The 20,544-nt window shown below is 39.1% G+C and overlaps 1 protein-coding gene across 1 annotated transcript in view; it reads right to left on the bottom strand.

Annotated features, from left to right (window-relative positions):
- sgcd (sarcoglycan, delta (dystrophin-associated glycoprotein)) overlaps positions 1–7,730 on the bottom strand; it is a 173,553-nt gene extending 165,823 nt beyond the window's left edge. Inside the window, exon 1 of the mRNA XM_060891604.1 lies at positions 7,587–7,730. The gene's annotated coding sequence lies outside the window, so the exon portion shown is untranslated. The remainder of the gene's footprint in view (positions 1–7,586) is intronic.
- Between the last annotated feature and the right edge of the window lie 12,814 nt (positions 7,731–20,544).

Here is a 20,544-nt window from a genome sequence, read left to right as displayed (position 1 = left end):
TTCTACCGCTTATCCGAACTACCTCGGGTCACGGGGAGCCTGTGCCTATCTCAGGCGTCATCGGGCATCAAGGCAGGATACACCCTGGACGTAGTGCCAACCCATCGCAGGGCACACACACACACTCTCATTCACTCACACAATCACACACTACGGACAATTTTACAGAGATGCCAATCAACCTACCATGCATGTCTTTGGACCGGGGGAGGAAACCGGAGTACCCGGAGGAAACCCCCGAGGCACGGGGAGAACATGCAAACTCCACACACACAAGGCGGAGGCGGGAATCGAACCCCCAACCCTGGAGGTGTGAGGTGAATGTGCTAACCACTAAGCCACCGTGCCAATAATAATAATAATAATAATAATAATAATAATAATAATAATAATAAATAACCGTGCCCCCCGCCAAAGAAATACCCTTAAATGATTCCTCTGGTAAACATCGAAGTCCAACTAACGATTCTTCAGACGAGCTCAAGTGGAAAAACAAAAACATCACTTGGATCAGTGCATCAGTTTAAATGGGAAACGATCCATTTTGGATCGTTTTTGATGAAGACAAAGTGTATGTTTCTAGACTTTTTACAGCGATAGATATTTAGCTTCCATTCCTGCATTATGGTGATCTTGATGATCTCTAGCTCCTTAATGTCAGTCTGATCATCTGATGCTCATGAGGGATGTGGTAGACTAGTGGATAGGGTGTTGGACTTCTAATCAGAAGGTTGTTAGTTTGAATCGCTGGTCCACAAAGCTGTCACTGATGATCTGTTGCTAGCTCCGAAATGCTAATCTGATGCTAGCTCCTAAATGCTGGTCTGATCATCTGATGCTACCTCCTTAATGTTAATCTTATGATCTGATGCTACAGTAGCTCCTTAACTTTAATCTGATGATCTGACTCTAGCTCCGAAATGGCGATCTTATGATCTGATGCTAGCTCCTTAACGCTGGTCTCATTATAATGTTAGTCTGATGATCTGACTCTAGCTCCTTAATGTTAATCTGAGGATCTGAAGCTAGCTCCTTAATGTTACTCTGAGGATCTGACGCTAGCTCCTTAATGTTAATCTGAGGATCTGATGCTAGCTCCTTAATGTTACTCTGAGGATCTGACGCTAGCTCCTTAATGTTAATCTGAGGATCTGATGCTAGCTCCTTAACGCTGGTCTGATGATCTGACTCTAGCTCCTTAATGTTAATCTGAGGATCTGACGCTAGCTCTTTAATGTTACTCTGATGATCTGACGCTAGCTCCTTAATGTTACTCTAAGGATCTGACACTACCTCCTTAATGTTAATCTGAGGATCTGACGCTAGCTCCTTAATGCTGGTCTGATGATCTGACGCTAGCTCCTTAATGTTAATCTGATGATCTGACGCTAGCTCCTTAACGCTGGTCTGATGATCTGACGCTAGCTCCTTAACGCTGGTCTGATGATCTTACGCCGAAACATCAACTTATCGCTTTACAAAAGGTTTCAGAGAAACGTATCAACGTCAAAAGTAGATGTTTTTATTAGAAACTATTAAAAGACAGAATTTCAGATCAGCTCTGTAACGATGTACAGGTCCACTGATGATATATCATGTTTTTCAGTTTGTTTTTTGTACATAACAAGGATAGATGTAGAAACTCCTCGTCCGCTCGTATCATCTATTTTACAGGAGCTCGTCTGTCGCTGCTGAGATTATGCTTCAGAGATTTTATTTTCAAGCCTGTAATATGCTTTAGGGACCTGCTTTTTATTTATTTATTTATTATTATTTTCTACTCTAAAATTAATCTGAGTTGGCTGAAGTGAACAAGGAAGTGAATTTACTCAAACATCTGACACAGCGGCGGCTTCCTTGTGCTGGGGAAAATAAGGAATAGGTAAATGACTTCTGCTGAAAGTTGGCAAACAACTGCATATACTGCAAATATGCACACACACACACACACACACACACACACACACAAACTCAGCATTGGTGAGTTGTTTAAAGAAGCGGACAGCGTGTCTGGATTTCCTCAGTGGCCTGCATCTATTCACAGCCCCGCAGGCCAACACTCTCTAATGGTGTGTTCTATATTTGCACTTTCATGGTTGACATCCCTTCAAACAGACACTGACACACACACACACACACACACACACACACGTCTGCGCACACGTCTCTGGCACAGTAACGTTTCTATACTTGGTGCATTTGTGTTGTACTTGAATACATTAATCTTATTAAAAGACAATTAAAAAAAAAAAAAAGAAAAAGAAAAAACCTTTTTTAACTCTTTATATCTCTCTCCCTCACTCATTTTCTACCACTTATCCGAACTACCTCGGGTCATCGAACTATCTCAGGCGTCATCAGGCGTCACAGGGCACACACACACACTCTCATTCACCCACGCAATCACACACTACGGACAATTATCCAGAGATGCCAATAAACCTACCATGAATGTCTTTGGACCTGGGGAGGAAACTGGAGTACCCAGAGGAAACCCCCGAGGCACGGGGAGAACATGCAAACTCCACACACACAAGGCGGAGGCGGGAATCGAACCCCCAACCCTGGAGGTGTGCGGCGAACGTGCTAACCACTAAGCCACCGTGACCCCTCTTTATATCTTTTACACTTATATTCCTCTCATCCAGCTCAATGTAGATGAACAAGCGAACCACGTGTTCTGACCTTCGTGTGCTCTCTGACCGTAGTTTAATGTCGCACAGGCAAAGTCGCATCGCAAATGTCGTACTGTTTCTCGTTAACAAGTGTCCGTTAGCCTCGCACCTTTAAATAAGCATAAGCAAAGCTTTGAGGTTCGAGCAAATGAAGTGTCCGCGCTTGAATTAGTGAAACATCCGGGGACTTTAAATACACTTGATAGTGTATTTAATTTGGGACGTGCCTCTAATCAGACTTGAGCTAATAGTAAATATAACCAGGATTTTTCAGGCAACATGAGTAATGAAAGTTTACATGAAAACACGACACATAATTTCATTTTACGTTCAAATCATTCACCGCCTTGAGAACGTTTTTGGCCGTGATACTTCCAGAAAAGTTTTTGACACATGATCTATATCTTCGGCACCTCTGCAGCTCGTACGTTTCATTTAAGACTACGTGGAGCTGTCAAAGCTTTCGATGGCTGAAAGACTTGTCATGTGCTTGCCTTTTCTGGAATGCTGTCAGGAAAGAAATAGAGAGAGAGTGATAGAGAGAGAGAGAGAGAGAGAGAGAGAGAGAGAGAGAGAGAGAGAGAGAGAGAGAGAGAGAGAGAGAGAGAGAGAGAGAGAGAGAGTGAGAGAGTGGAGAGAGAGAGAGAGAGAGAGAGAGAGAGAGAGAGAGAGAGAGAGAGAGAGAGAGAGAGTGAGAGAGTGGAGAGAGAGAGAGAGAGAGAGTGATGAGAGAGAGAGAGAGAGAGAGAGAGAGTGGAGAGAGAGAGAGAGAGTAGAGAGAGAGAGAGAGTGAAGAGAGAGAGAGAGAGTGTGAAGAGAGAGAGAGAGAGAGAGAGAGAGAGAGAGAGAGAGAGAGAGAGTGTGAAGAGAGAGAGAGAGAGAGAGAGAGTGAAGAGAGAGAGAGAGCGAAAGAGAGAGAGAGTGAAGAGAGAGAGAGAGAGAGTGAAGAGAGAGAGAGCGTGAAGAGAGAGAGAGAGAGTGATGAGAGAGAGAGAGAGAGAGAGAGAGAGAGTGTGTGAAGAGAGAGAGAGAGAGAGTGAAGAGAGAGAGAGCGAAAGAGAGAGAGAGTGAAGAGAGAGAGAGAGAGAGAGAGAGAGAGAGAGAGAGAGAGTGAAGAGAGAGAGGGAGAGAGTGAAGAGAGAGAGAGAGAGTGAAGAGAGAGAGAGAGAGTGAAGAGAGAGAGAGAGAGTGAAGAGAGAGAGAGAGTGAGAGAGAGAGAGTGAAGAGAGAGAGAGAGAGAGAGAGAGAGAGAGAGAGAGAGAGAGAGAGATTCAACCCTATGATTTATCCCACTGGACTGGAGCCAGACAAGACAGAAAAGTCATGGATTTTATAAGTGTCTGTCTGATCTGCACAAATCCTGAGGACCAGAGGATTTTATACTCGGCCCATTAACACTCAGTCACTTTGGGAGGTCTGCTCTCAGCGCCGCTGTACACATCGGACAGGAAGCTCGTGTTTGTAACATACATGAATTCATGAGCTTACAAAACGACATCTGGCTCCTTTTTGCTTTTGCACCACAGGCAGCGACGGCGTCGATGGAATGCTAAACACAGATAGCGTCGGGGGTTCAGACGGTTAAACACAAGGCTCTGTGGTACTCGTAGGTTCACTGTTTAACGCCGGTGCTATATGCTAGCACCTGGACCGAAAAATCAATCACTGTCAGGTTTAATTAAAGCCGAGTCATATCAAGTCAAGTCAAAAAGCTTTTATTGTCATTTCAACCACATATAGCTGTTGCAGAACACAGTGAAATGAGACAACGTTTCTCCAGGATCATTTTTTATGCTACATAAAACAAAGACAGAGCTATAAGGACTTAGTAAGTTAGTCCTAGCCACATAAAGTGCAACTTGGTGCAAACAGTGCAGGACAAGACAAACAAGACAGTGCAGGACAAAAAATTACAAGACAATACAAAAAATACAATAAACAGAAACAGCGCCGACCAGCGTAAATACTGTACAGTATGTGCAAACAATATTGCATGTGCAGAAATTCTAGATTGCTGTTACTATAAATACTGTACTGCCATTATAATACTATAACACTTTATGGAAGAAAAAAGCATTGAAAGTGATGTCCAAACGTCTGGACATTTTATTTCCAGAAATAAATTAGAAATAAACAAAGTTTTAGGATTAAATAAAAGACAGGAAATGTTCGTCTTTAATATTCGATACTCAAGAGTCTGAATTTGTGTGAAACTGATTAATCTAACTCCAAGAAAAGAGTCCAATATACATGTACACGATGTGCAAAAAAATAACATTCATTCGTTCATCTTCTACCCGCTTATCCGAACTACCTCGGGTCACGGGGAGCCTGTGCTTATCTCAGGCGTCATCGGGCATCAAGGCAGGATACACCCTGGACGGAGTGCCAACCCATCACAGGGCACACACACACACACTCTCATTCACTCACACAATCACACACTACGGACAATTTTCCAGAGATGCCAATCAACCTACCATGCATGTCTTTGGACCGGGGGAGGAAACCGGAGTACCCGGAGGAAACCCCCGAGGCACGGGGAGAACATGCAAACTCCACACACACAAGGCGGAGGCGGGAATCGAACCCCCAACCCTGGAGGTGTGAGGAGAACGTGCTAACCACTAAGCCACCGTGCCCCTAAAAAAAATAACAATAATCCATAAACAGTAACACAGACCCGAGGATCAGAAAACAGCTCAGATACACAAAGGAAAGGAAAAAGAAAAAGGAAAAAAATCTTGTAGAGGTTTATAAAGGCACATAAGTGCCAGATTATATTTTTGGTATCTTGTGGAGGAAAATGATGATGATGATGATGATGATGATGATGATGATGATGATGATGATGATAAAAATAACAGATGAAGATGACATGACTCTGATACCCTAGACGTACACTACACTATGCGACGTACGTCATGATGTTAAAGCTAAAGCACCCTGGAGAACTCGGTTTAGCAGAGAAAGCGTTGAGTGAGTAATAAAAGCTCATTATGTAACAGCACACTTTACTGTACTTACAGCTTCACTAACGAATAATCCAGTTAATCTAGAACACGACATACACAAATCCTGCACACACTGAGTTTCACAAGTTTCACAAGTTTTATGAAGTATCTTATTATCAGACACTGTATTGTTTTCATATGCTGTGTTTTTTAACTATTTTGTCTTTCACCTCCATGATGTTTAGCTGATTCCATTCCATTTATTTTATTTTATTCCATTTAATTTAATTATATATAAATTATATTTTCTAATTACATTACATTTCATGTACAGATCATTCATTCATTTTCTACCGCTTATCCGAACTACCTCGGGTCACGGGGAGCCTGTGCCTATCTCAGGCGTCATCGGGCATCAAGGCAGGATACACCCTGGACGGAGTGCCAACCCATCACAGGGCACACACACACACACACTCATTCACTCACACAATGTACAGATCATTTCATTTAATATAAATTTAATTTCTATTAAATTTTAAGTATAGCTATGGTTAGTTTGTGATTTTATTTAATGTACAACTAATTCCATATTAAGTAAGGATGTTAGAATGTTAGTCAGATGATCTGACGCTAGCCCCTTCAATTTTAGACTGATGATCTGACGCTAGCTTCTTAATTTTAGTCTGATGATTCAACGCGAGCTCCTTAATGTTAGTCTGATGATCTGACGCTAGCTTCTTAATGCTAGTCTGATAATTCAACGCTAGCTCCTTTATACTAGTCTGATGATCTGACATTAGCTCCTTAATTCTAGTTTGATGATCTGACGCTAGCTCCTTAATGCTAGTCTGATAATTCAACGCTAGCTCCTTAATGCTAGTCTGATGATCTGATGCTAGCTCTTTAATCATAGTCTGATGATCCGATGCTAGCTTCTCAATTTTAGTCTGATGATTCAACGCTAGCTCCTTAATTCTAGTTTGATGACCTGACGCTAGCTCCTTAATGCTAGTCTGATAATTCAACGCTAGCTCCTTAATGCTAATCTGCTAATCAGATAGTTGCTCGTTAATGCTAGTATGATGATCCGACGTTAGCTCCTTAATGCTAGTCTAAGTAGTTTAAATAGATACTTTATGCACTTTATATTAGAAAAATTCTAAAGTATATAATAATATAAATGACTGTAACAATTAAGGACAATTTGGAGCAAAAAAGTATACTATTTTTAAATAATATAATGTATTCATTATACGTTGTACATCTGTTAATATCTTCACAACGTAATTAAAAATATTTTACATTTATAAGCATTTAGGATTAAAAGGAAGTCCTGTATCCTTCCGAGCTAAAAACGTAACAAATGAATATATCAGATACGGAAGAGGATTTGAAAAAATCTAATCTAAACTAATGAGAACGACGTTGTTTAATTTAATCACATTATTTCAATTCATTTCCTTTTAAATCTAAAGAGACTCACAGAAAACTGAAACAGAGTCTTACGAAGTCGTGCGAGAGTTATATACTGTATTAAGGATTATGAGTACGCTGTGATTTTTTTCCCAAAGTAATATTAAAAATTGATTATTAGCTCATATAAAATGGAACGAGGAATAGAATATGAGCGTTTTATAAACCGTTCTATAAACCGTTCAAATTACAAGAGCCGACGTTGTGAGAATCTCATGCACAATAAAATGTGTCTTCGTTCTCTAATCAAAGCGTGGCAGATATTCACTGTCCCATTGTTCCTTTCCCACACACACACATACACACACACACACACACACACACACAGCTGTTACTCCAGTCAAGTTCAGTCAATGAACTTCTAATAATCTGAGTTTTTAAAGCGATTTCAAATCTAAACAAAAATATCAGACAAACTGAAATGAATTTAAAATCTCAGGGCAAATAAACAAAAACACAACACTTTGTTTAAGTTTCTTACCGTCTGATGTTTACTGCATTAAATCCCTTTAAGGCCTCGTAGACGTTGACTGAATCCGGTGTCTGACAACCTATTTTTAGTTTCTGTCCTAAACCGTATTTGGTGTTCTCCACCTCCACATGCTAATTTACAGGGCATAACAACAGAGCGAGGCTCAACTCAGCTGTCTACACTTATCACCAAGGCTTAGTGTGCAGCTCGACTCTGCCTGGCCTGAACGGTTATTTAAAGCTACTTATTATACAATAGGGCTCCTTCCTTTTATTATTTTCTTCTTCCTTCTCCACTGTGGAAGTGTTTGCAACTAACAGCAAAAAGATATTAGCATGATCAGCACACTTGACCAAATGTTGACCAAATATTAGATTAGATTAGATTAGATTAGATTAGATTAGATTCAACGTTATTGTCATTACACATGTACAAGTACAAGGCAACGAAATGCAGTTTAGGTCTAACCAGAGTGCAATAGCAGCAAGTTCAGGATATACAGTGTTTACAAGACTTAAATAAGTTAAATAAAGTGGTAAGTAGTTTACAGATGTGTGTGTACTATGAACATAATATACAGATGGCTATAATTATAACTGAAATCTACAGAAGGATGCAACAAAATATATGGCTATTACTATAAACAGTAATTTACAGATGTGTATGTACTATGAACATAATATACAGATGAATATATATGTACTATGAATACAGATGAATATATATGTATTATGAACATAATATACAGATAAATATATATGTATTATGAATCTAATATACAGATGAATATATATGTATTATGAATATAATATAAAAATAAATATATATGTATTATGAATATAATATACAAATAAATATATATGTATTATGAACATAATATACAGATGAATATATATGTATTACGAATATAATATAAAAAATAAATATATATGTATTATGAACATAATATACAGATGAATATATATGTATTATGAACATAATATACAGATAAATATATATGTACTATGAACATAATACAGATGAATATATATGTATTATGAACATAATGTACAGATGAATATATATGTATTATGAACATAATATTCAGATAAATATATATGTACTATGGATATAATATACAGATGAATATATATGTATTATGAACATAATATACAGATGAATATATATATGTATTATGAACATAATATACAGATGAATATATATATATGTATTATGAACATAATATACAGATGAATATATATGTATTATGAACATAATATACAGATGAATATATATATATATATGTATTATGAACATAATATACAGATGAATATATATGTATTATGAACATAATATACAGATGAATATATATGTACTATGGATATAATATACAGATGAATATATATGTACTATTAATATAATATGCAGATGGCTATTAGTATAAACTGAAATTTACAGAATGGTATGTGCTATAAACAAAATATATGGCTATTAATATAATATATTGCTGTTACTATAAACAGAAATCAGGTGGATATATACAATGGTAAGACAATGGTGAGCATTGACCCTCTAACAGCATGTTCTGTTGTAAACGTGGTGTGATTTATTAATAAAATGGACTAGTTTATATATAAATAGTTATTAATTAAAACTGTAAACATAAAATCTGACTAAGGAAAAGAATGTCCGCTAGTTCAGAGAGCGGCGTCGGATTAAAAAAACATGGCCGCTCAAAGTATCAACAGTTACAAAAAAAAAAGTCGCAATTCTTAACTTTTAAATGTTATAGCTTTTTTAGATCAACCAACATGCAAATGTTTGAGCATGGTACGTGTATTACACTGAATAATTTTCAGAAAGTAATAATTCACCGCTAATCACAGTTAGCTTGATAGATTCTCGCTAACAAATGACGAATGAAGGGTGTGTCTCAATCTGCTCCCTGGCCTCCTTGGTCATGAATCGGTATATCCGAGGACCCAGGTTCACCACATGTTGTATTGGGATGCTGATGACTAGATTTCCCTTGACGTGACGACATCACCTTTCTCATCAGTAGGCAGGATTAATATCTTTGGCATTAGGATAGTACACTAGTGGAAATTAAATAAAAAAAAAACACTGTAAAAGTCATCAACTCAAACAAAGTAAAAAAAATTTAATGTGTCTTAGTACTGACGGTTGTAGATGAAGTCGGCTGAGAGTTCAGGTCATTCTCGTTTTTTTTTATCTGAGCATCTTCAGAAAAATAAAAGAAAAAAGGAGAGAGAAGCAGAGAGAGAGAGAGAGAGAGAGAGAGAGAGAGAGAGAGAGATGTCCCTTAAAATGGTCGACTCCCTGATCGGCACCCTTAGTATTGAACTACTGTAATGAGTCTGTCTGTGTTTTGCCCTGTTTCTGTCTGCTGTCTGCCTTGCTGTTAATTGTTTGCTCCGCCCACTCATTGGTTACCATGGACACTAATTACACTCTATCTCCCCCCCAGGTGTATCGTCTTAGCCTCTGATTGTCTCTGCATTGTGATTGGTTCCTGTTTGTTATATCTACTCAGTTTGTTCACTTCCCTGTTGTTGGTCGTTGTTGGATGTTTATGTCTATGTTCCTGTTTCCTGTTTCGCTCAGTGTTCTGCCCTGTTTCGCCTGCCCGTCTGTTTGCCTGTTTCTTGCGTTGGCTTAAAAAAATGATTGAACTGCATTTGGATCCTCACTCGCCTTTGTCTCACCGCGACAACTACGGAGTGGATTGAGACGCACCCTGTTTCAAAACGAACCTTAACATCTTGAAATTTCCTTTGGTTCTGACAAACCAGCAAGGTTTTCCTTTTTCGAAATATCAGAGCTTTCCTTTATGTCCATCCTCTATATTTTAGAGACTCGTACTTTTGCAGACTTCCCGTTTGGCAGCTATATAAATGTGGATTATTATCTCTATTGTGAAGCCTTACCAATCATTATTTGACTTCTAAGCCTAGTCGTTTTTTGACTCCTATTTGGCTTTGCCATTAAATCTTGTTGATTATTGTGTATTGATCCATCACGTTGGGTTCTTGGACTGTAAATCTTGGTATTAAACCTCTCACACACAAACCCTCACGCTCCCTCGGATTGGTATTCGTCGGACCCATTAGCAAATCCACTTGATTTATGTCCTTTATGGAAAATCATTGTTGTGCTTCAATTTGCCTGAATGTGCAGCCACATGAACACGAAGAGGACTCGCCGGTGCATGGAAGCGGCCACGAATAAACGATTCAATCAGACGAACGAATCAGGCAGTGACTTTCCCTAACAAAACATTTAGGTGTAACTTTGGTGGCATAAAAAGTTATTAAACATTCATTTGTTCTTCTTATTCCACTACAGGATCTTCTACAGAATCTCAAATGTTTCTCTGCTTCTCAGGTTTCCCTTTGTCTTGTTTCCATAGTTTTAGTTCATCGCTGATATTCATACAATTCTCAAATTGCCAAATTAAACTAATTAAGATTCAGTTCAAACACACTGAGCATTTTAGAACTTGAGAATATGGACAGCATCCAGATACTCGACGCCAGATGTGTGTGGTGGCTGCCAGCGTTGGATCACAGCCTTAAACGGTCTTATGGAAAAAAAAGTGTTTATCCGAATTTACCTCAAGTATCCGAACGTACACATGGAGAGAACACTAAGTCTCGAGAAAGCTTACTGAAAGAAAACTGACTGATAATATAACAGAAAATACAAAATGTCAAGATTTGTCAATGGAATTAATAATTAATAAGTGCTTAAGTACTTAAGTTATTAAGTACTACTAATAATACAGTGTATTGCTGCAATTACATGTTAATTTTTTTTTAATTATGTTTTAATATGAGGAAGTTTTTAGCAGACAATATGCACAGGATATATTTGTTTCTCAGGCATTTTAATTTTGAACATTAAACTTGTAATATAAAGGAGAAATAATCAATTACAGTTTATTTAACCAGTTACCAGATTCACACAGTAGGTGTACTTGGTCAGGTGTCCACATACTTCTGGCCCTATAGTGTACATTTCTGTCTACATTGGAAAAGCACCTGAGCTGAAATTGTCACTTTTTCCTCCTCCGAAGCGGCCTGATGTTTTGTCTGCGTGATGTTACACACTATTAAGAAACAACAAATGTTTTGTCTGATAATGTATTTTTAAAAAGATGTTTACAAAACTGACCCAGAGGATAATGTCGTCTGAAGACTTTTGCTGCCGTATCCGTCTGTTTATGAGGTAATTCTCCAGCGGCGGCACACTCATACGAGCTTAAAAATAAAAGTTCTTAAACGGTTCTTTATCAGTTTGTATGGTTCTATAAGGGAAGCTTCAAATAACAGACTCTGAGATACTAAAGAGGAGATGTGAACTCCATGTGATCTTTTGCATCAATACAACATTTATCAGACTGTATATTTATAATCACACCCTCTAGTGTCACCCATAGTCACCTGAGTCACCTCAGACTTGCTCATTGGGAATAAATACAAACACATTGTGAACTGAATCTATCTAATATTAATCTTGAATTTTGCATTCTATTAATCTTTATATTATTCTTTATATTAACTTTTTGTTCTATTTTTATGTTGTTTAAAGCTGCTTTGAGACAATGTCAAAATGACAAAGCGCTATACTAATAAACTTGAATTGAATTGAATTGAATTGAATAACATCCACACTGGGGGGCACGGTGGCTTAGTGGTTAGCACGTTCACCTCACACCGCCAGAGGTTCGATTCCCGCCTCCACCTTGTGTGTGTGGAGTTTGCATGTTCTCCCCGTGCCTCGGGGGTTTCCTCCGGGTACTCCGGTTTCCTCCCCCGGTCCAAAGACATGCATGGTACGTTGATTGGCATCTCTGGTGAGTGAATGAGTGTGTGTGTGTGCCCTGCGATGGGTTGGCACTCCGTCCAGGGTGTATCCTGCCTTGATGCCCGATGACGCCTGAGATAGGCACAGGCTCCCCGTGACTCGAGGTAGTTCGGATAAGCGGTAGAAGATGAATGAATGAACATCCACACTCCCAAAAACAAAAGTTCCAGGAGGAACCAAAAAGGGGTTTTCACAGTGATGCCATAGAAGAACTAGTTTTGGTTCCCCAAAGAACCTTTCAGTAAATGGTTCTTAAAAGAAATCTTTTTTTATAAGTTCCATAAAGAATCTTTAATTCTTAATACTGTACTCTAAAGTAACTTTTTCCACTACAAAGAACCTTTGTTTTATGGATGTTACAGTTTTTTCACAGAGCCATGCAAACTGACAAAGAACCATTTAAGAACCTTTATGTTTAAGAGAGCATGGAATGTTTCCATTGCTCAAGAGATTCTCTGTAGTAGAAAAAAAGGTTCTTTAGAATAGAAAATTCTTTATCTTCTTTTAAGAACCACTTACGGAAAGGTTCTTTGGGGAACCAAAAATGATCCTTCTATGGCATCACTGCGAAAATGCCTTTTTGTTCTTCCTGGAACCTGTATTTTAAAGAGTATAAGAGTAAGCACAATCTTATTATGAATGGTTCTGCGCTTCATTGCTTGACACAGCTTTTACATAGAACCCTTTTTTGCAAGATGTGTGCATTCTATTGGCCAAGTACAGAAGGATCCAGTTTGTTTTACATCACACACCATGTCTATTAAACGCTAATGAAACACTGTCGAGCTATTTTGCGCCTAGTGGCCATAAATGTGAACTGCATGTTAAACTGTTATCTAGCTAACATCGTAGCTATGTATCTTTGTTATGTCTTTGTAATACAATTCTAATCAACTAATATTACAAGATATGAGTATAGCAAAGACACGATTGAAATATTTACATATTTGAAAGATTGGCAAGCTAAATTTCATGAATTCGAAGATGTTAAAGATGCATAAATTGTTGGTATTTTGATTGAGGAAATGTTTTAACTGCATTTTTCTGATTTCTGGTTACAAACTGCTGCATAATTTTCACCCAAGTCCTCAAATCTCAAGGGATTTTTCAGAAATACACTGGACGATAGCCTGTAGCATAAGACGGATAGCCTCTTGAATTAATGGTCCTTGAAGCCATGACGTTATTAACGTCGTCTTGCGACACACAAACATAAAGCTGCGGAAATTCTGTCTGTGTTTCCCGGACTGAAAAATGTTTTCATCTCTCTGCGACATTATTTCTCAGCAACTGTTCCAGCACTGGCCTTCAAACTGTAAAAAAAAAAAAGCTCGTCGCTCGACGAAAGCCGCTAGCTCAGCTTATTCGGTTATACTTTCCTGTCAGCAGTCACGGTGTCTGTGAGAACTGGAGGTGATATCAGGTGGGCTTTTGTCAGCCATGGATCCCTAACGAGGCCTGGCCTGTCAGGTTTGATTTATCCGACACGTATATAGAGCTGGCACAGCTTTTGGGTCGGTGTCTTGTTTATCTTTGTCTTTGGCCATACAATTCCCCTTTTTCCAGGAGGGAGAGTCAGTCAGAGAATGAGATCTTGATCTTCCTGCAGGGCTTTTAATCATGCAGCTGGTTGTCAAACCGGATCAAGAACATCCATTATTGGTCTGAAGATAAACATGATATTAAAGAATATTATATTTATCACATTCAGGCTGGAACGATCAAGGTTGGTGTTTTGGAGCATCTTTAAGCGTCGTCAAACGTTTCCGCCGCAATTGTTTATACGCTACGCTGTCTGCTCTCGAGGATATCTGTTGCGGTGGGGAAAAAATGGACCATCACACGAAGCTGATGCTGATTATGTCTCAGATTCCTCGTGACAAATAGCAAAGAAAATAGAAATTGAAATTGTTGACTCTACCTCTGACAGCTTTGTCAGGTTTTTTTTTGTTGTTTTTGTTGTTTGTAATTTATGTTTCAGACCTGTAGAGAAAATAAAAACACAGAAGATAAGACAGGAAATGAAAAGAAACGGCAAGACATGTGTAGTAAGGAAAGGACCCTCTGTACGCTGACGCTTGACTTCGCTGAGTCGTCTATTATCTCCCTGTAATCGTCAAAACGTTAAATAAACCAATAAGTTTGTGGTTTTGTTTTATTTAGCTACTCAATGCATGCTTCATGTAGTGATGATCCACTTTAATCCTAAACGTTCTGATAACTGTTAGAACCCGACCATGCATATAATTTGCAGTGTGTTATAATAACTTGCCATGTATAGCAATAATTGCTTTCTAACTGTTTAGCGTTGCCTCATCCGAAGTTAATGAGCATGAAAATAATCTGTCTTAAACACTTCAAAATGTGCATTAAAGCCTCGTCGAACACAAATTCTGCTTTATTTATTTATTTATTTTATTTTATTTATTTATTTTTACCAACTTCAATGGCTAAACCAAAAAAAGGTTTTTGAAACCTGTTACTTATAGCTGGGGAGAGTGTGTGACTGCTCGACTGACCTGACGCTCCTGACAGACTTTTAGCTAGTGTGCTAACTCTAGCAGGTTTAAAATGCACTGATTTAAAAAATACTGTGTTTTGTTTTGTTTTTAAATCAGTTTTTAAAAAGCCAAAATATATTTTAGCTAGCTAGACCTAGTGTGTTTTAGCATCTAGCGAGCAATATTATGTTAGGTGACTAGCTTATTCTGTTGAATAGCCATTAACTATTAACCACAGCAGGTTGATGGTATCTCTCTAAGTCAGGGGTCGGCAACCTTAAACACTCACAGAGCCATTTGGACTCGTTTCCCACAGAAAAAAAAACACAGGGAGCCACAAAACCCTTTTGACATCTAAAATGAAGATAACAGCCGCGTATATCTTTTTTTACCTTTATGGAAAGCGTAGAAAAAACTGTAGTGTGGTGCACTTATGAAATCAATGAACTGCTACCGAGTAAACGAAATTTTATTTCTGCAATAAAACAAAAATATTTTGAACAGTTTGAACTGACCTTAACAAAAAAACGCTGGGTTGAAGGTTTCTTTCAAATAAAATGTTCAGTGTCTAATTGAATCCTCTTCGTATTCATGATATCAATATTTTAACTTGCCGGCTGCAGCAAACCAAAAATGCGTCTGCTTCTGTGTGTCGGATTTCGCAAGTCAGCGGTTATGACGTGTATTTTGAGCGACAAAAAAATTAAACGCGGTTTATTTTAATGGTACAAGAGCATCATAATCTTAGTATTCAGAATTACATTTTTTTTTAAACTAACTAACTAAAATAAAATAAAATTAAACTGAATATTTATTTTCCAAATCTACAGGGAGCTGCAGCAGAGGCCGCGGGTTGCCGACCCCTGCTCTAAGTGTTAGCATTAGCTCCTGCAAGCTAGGTGTAGTGCTACTGTATATCGAGCATCCCGATGATATAAAACCGACCAATTTGTGCAGGCTAAATGATGCTCCAAATCGAGCACCAGCTCCTACTTGATGTTACCATAATATTACTTTATGTCTTTTTATTCCTACTCCTCAGATTTCCTCTTTTACATCCACGGTTATTTATTTATTTATTTATTATTATTTTTGCTGTTTGCTTGTTTTTTTTTTCTGAAAGATTACAGTTTAAAATAAACTTCCAACATGCTATTGAGATGTGGTCTTATTTAGAGGGGTTCCTAGTAGCTTTGTAAACGAACCATCAGAGCTTTCAGGAGATTTGTCAGACTTCAGTGAGCTTCCTGAATACTCAGGGCCACAAGTAATTGCTTGCCTTGCCTTGTCCTGTAGCTTCCTCCCGCGCTAGACTATCACTACACCATGGGTGTTATTGTTATTGCAATAGACTACATACTGTGCATTATGAGATTTGGGACACAGCCTTGAACTGTAATCTATCTCTGAGATGTGAGATTAATGGAAGTAAAAGTGTCCTATACTCTTGAGATGTTTTCGGTATTGACTCAGGATTGTTGTTATCATAAGGACTAGGACCAAGATTGAGTGTTAAGTCTTAAGGGTGTCGAGGCCAAGTCAAGACCAAGTCCCAACGAGAGCGAGACGGAGTCAATATCAAAGATTTTTCCGTATCCAAACTCCAGCACTGCTAAGCTGCCACTGTTGGGTCTCAATGCTCCAGGTGCACTGTATCATGGCTGACCCTGCGTTCTGACCCCAACTTCCAAAGTTAGGATATGTTAAATAAGAATGTCACTGTGCTGTAATGTATCTTTGACCAATACTGTAAAGGCTACAATTCTATTCTAAAATTGATCTGATTGGATTCAATATTCCTGAAAAGCCTCCTAAAACTACACAAGTGTTGTGCGTGTTGATATCTTAGCAATCAACCACACCGAGTTAAGAATGCTAATAATTCGCCGTTCTGATGCTTCATGATGAGCCGCAGTGCTCCCAGCTCAGGAGGCTGCCCTCTCCGTGGAGTTAGCGAGTCCTGTGGTGTGCTGTAATTTGTTTCACACCAAGTAATTAGCCATCCTCAGCGAGGGCTGATCAATGGGTTTAGGCAGCTGATGAGGAGCACACGTCTCCCGTCTCTCGACTCAGAAATGGGCCAGGCGGCAAAACACACCCTGAAGACCAGGAAACAGAACAAAAGAAGGATCTCTCGGTGAAGAACGGTTCCAGGTTTTCCAGGACCCTTTGTTCTAGCACTAATTCTTGGCCATCATCCTTTTGATAAGTCTGTTTGGAAACTAATTAAATAATGCAGAAGTTCTTTTTTCTGGATCACACAAAGATAGATAGATAGATAGATAGATAGATAGATAGATAGATAGATAGATAGATAGATAGATAGATAGATAGATAGATAGATTACATTTTGAAAGATCAAAATGTAAGTTTCATGTAGCAGATTTACAGAAAAAAAGGGTTGCAAGGGTTGGAATGGAAATGATGGATAGATGGACGCTTAAATGTTTTTATGTTAGGAAGGAAGGAAGGCAGGAAGGAAGGAAGGGTTTAAATTTGGTTGTAAGGACAGAATGATCAAAGAAAGGGAGGAATGATGGAAGGAAAGAAAGGAGGAAGAGTTTAAATCACGAAGGAAGGAAGGAAGGAAGGAAGGAAGGAAGGAAGGAAGGGTTTAAATTTGGTTGTAAGGACAGAATGATCAAAGAAAGGGAGGAATGATGGAAGGAAAGAAAGGAGGATGAGTTTAAATCACGAAGGAAGGAAGGAAGGAAGGAAGGAAGGAAGGAAGGAAGGAAGGAATGAAGGAAGGAAAGAAAGGAGGAAGAGATTAAATCACGAAGGAAGGAAGGAAGGAAGGAAGGAAGGAAGGAAGGGTTTAAATTTGTTTGGAAGGACAGAATGATCAAAGAAAGGGAGGAATGATGGAAGGAAAGAAAGGAGGATGAGTTTAAATCACGAAGGAAGGAAGGAAGGAAGGAAGGAAGGGTTTAAATTTGGTTGTAAGGACAGAATGATCAAAGAAAGGGAGGAATGATGGAAGGAAGGAAAGAAAGAAGGAAGAGATTAAATCAGGAAGGAAGGAAGCGAGGAAGGAAGGAAGGAAGGAAAGAAGGAAGGAAGGGTTTAAATTTGGTTGTAAGGACAGAATGATCAAAGAAAGGGAGGAATGATGGAAGGAAAGAAAGGTGGAAGAGTTTAAATCACGAAGGAAGGAAGGAAGGAAGGAAGGAAGGAAGGGTTTAAATTTGGTTGTAAGGACAGAATGATCAAAGAAAGGGAGGAATGATGGAAGGAAAGAAAGAAGGAAGAGATTAAATCAGGAAGGAAGGAAGGAAGGAAGGAAGGAAGGGTTTAAATTTGTTTGGAAGGACAGAATGATCAAAGAAAGGGAGGAATGATGAAAGGAAAGAAAGGAGGATGAGTTTAAATCACGAAGGAAGGAAGGAAGGAAGGAAGGAAGGAAGGAAGGAAGGAAGGAAGGGTTTAAATTTGGTTGTAAGGACAGAATGATCAAAGAAAGGGAGGAATGATGGAAGGAAAGAAAGAAGGAAGAGATTAAATCACGAAGGAAGGAAGGAAGGAAGGAAGCGAGGAAGGAAGGAAGGAAGGAAGGAAGGAAGGAAGGAAAGGTTTAAATTTGGTTGGAAGGACAGAATGATCAAAGAAAGGGAGGAATGATGGAAGGAAAGAAAGGAGGAAGAGTTTACATCAGGAAGGAAGGAAGGAAGGAAGGAAGGAAGAATTTAAATCTGGGAGTCTGAATACAGATGCAGTTGTTTGAACACTAAACAAATATAAACGGCGTCACTGTTTTCTATCCATGTGATACAATGAACAAAAGAGCATACTGGGAAAGAAAGAAAGAAAGAAAGAAAGAAAGAAAGAAAGAAAGAAAGAAAGAAAGAAAGAAAGATATTTGTAACAGTAAACAGGCAGACATACAGATCATGTCGTTGTGCTGCACCTCTAACACACAGTGTTTAGAAGATCTAGACAACATACAGAGACTTTTCCTCCCAGTCCCACTGAACTGAGGATTCATCCTGAATATCTTCTCCTCCTCCAGTCCGTCAGAACAGAAATGTTCTGGGGAAACAACAAAGCTGGATTCACGCCTCAGTGGGCAAAAAATTGTAATTGTACAGAAACTTTGTTAAACTCGACTCAGAGCTATGAAGAGTTGATTGAAAATCTGCCTGAGGAAAAGGGATCGCAAACAAATGAATAATCATCAGCACACTGGAATGCTGAATGAATATCTGAATAGCATTCAGTGTGTGTGTGTGTGTGTGTGTGTGTGTGTGTGTGTGTGTGTGTGTGTGTGTGTGTGTGTGTGTGACCTTGAGCGGGGCTTTACTGAGGGCTTTCCACCATCCACACTCCAGCAGCAGCAGCAATGAAACATGAATAAATATTGTTTAAATAAACAAATGTATTACAGACAGATACGTAGTGTTCATTTATATAAATTACATGAAAATCTAAAATATTTTCTCTCTCTCTCTCTCTCTCTCTCTCTCTCTCTCTCTCTCTCTCTCTCTCGCTCTTCCTGAACGTCCCTCTTTAACAAGCTGTCATGTAAAAACAACGTCTGAACGTGTAAAAAATGATTACAGGAGTCAACACAGTAAGTTGAAAAGTGGTTTTAATTTTTTTATTGTTTTCTTGTGTGTGTGTGTGTGTGTGTGTGTGTGTGTGTGTGTGTGTGTGTGTATGTGTGTGTGTGTGTGTGTGCGCTCACTAATGAGAAGACTTGTACAGGAATTGATCTTTTTTCTGGTAATTAACAGTAAAAGTGACAGATTGTGATGATAAAATGCTGGTGGCTGGTAATGACATTGTGATTAGAATGTAAAAGAAAAAGCTTTTTAAATAATACAGCTTTATTTTCACTCCTCACCTCTCTGGCATATAACAGACTGCTTCATCCAGAGTCACTTACAATTTGTACAACTGAGAAATCGAGGGTTAAGGGCCTTGCACAGGGGCCCAGCAGTGGCAGTTTGGGGGACCTGGGATTCGAACTCATGAGCTTCCAGTCAGTAGTCCAGCACCTTAACCACTAAGCTACCACCTCCCTCATCACCTTTCACTTCCTCACCTCTCACTCCCTCACCTCTCACTTCCTCATTCCTCACATGTCACTCCTCACCTCTCACTCCCTCACCTCTCACTTCCTCAGTCCTCACCTCTCACTCCTCACCTCTCACTTCCTCACTCCTCATCTCTCACTCCCTCACCTCTCACTCCTCAGCTCTCACTTCCTCACTCCTCACCTCTCACTTCCTCACTTCTCACTTCCTCACTCCTCATCTCTCACTCACTCACCGCTCACTCCCTCACCTCTCACTTCCTCACTCCTCACCTCTCACTCCTCACCTCTCACTCCTCACCTCTCACTTCCTCATTCCTCACATCTCACTCCTCACCTCTCACTTCCTCACTCCTCATCTCTCACTCCCTCACCTCTCACTCCTCACCTCTCACTTCCTCACTCCTCATCTCTCACTCCTCACCTCTCACTTCCTCACTCCTCATCTCTCACTCCCTCACCTCTCACTCCTCACCTCTCACTTCCTCACTTCCTCACTTCTCACTTCCTCACTCCTCATCTCTCACTCCCTCACCTCTCACTCCTCACCTCTCACTTCCTCACT

Source organism: Tachysurus vachellii, chromosome 17 (genome assembly GCF_030014155.1).
Source record: "Tachysurus vachellii isolate PV-2020 chromosome 17, HZAU_Pvac_v1, whole genome shotgun sequence".
Classification (NCBI taxonomy): domain Eukaryota; kingdom Metazoa; phylum Chordata; class Actinopteri; order Siluriformes; family Bagridae; genus Tachysurus; species Tachysurus vachellii.
The sequence above is the reverse complement of the archived record's forward strand: the minus strand, read 5'-3'. Positions and strand labels throughout refer to the sequence as shown.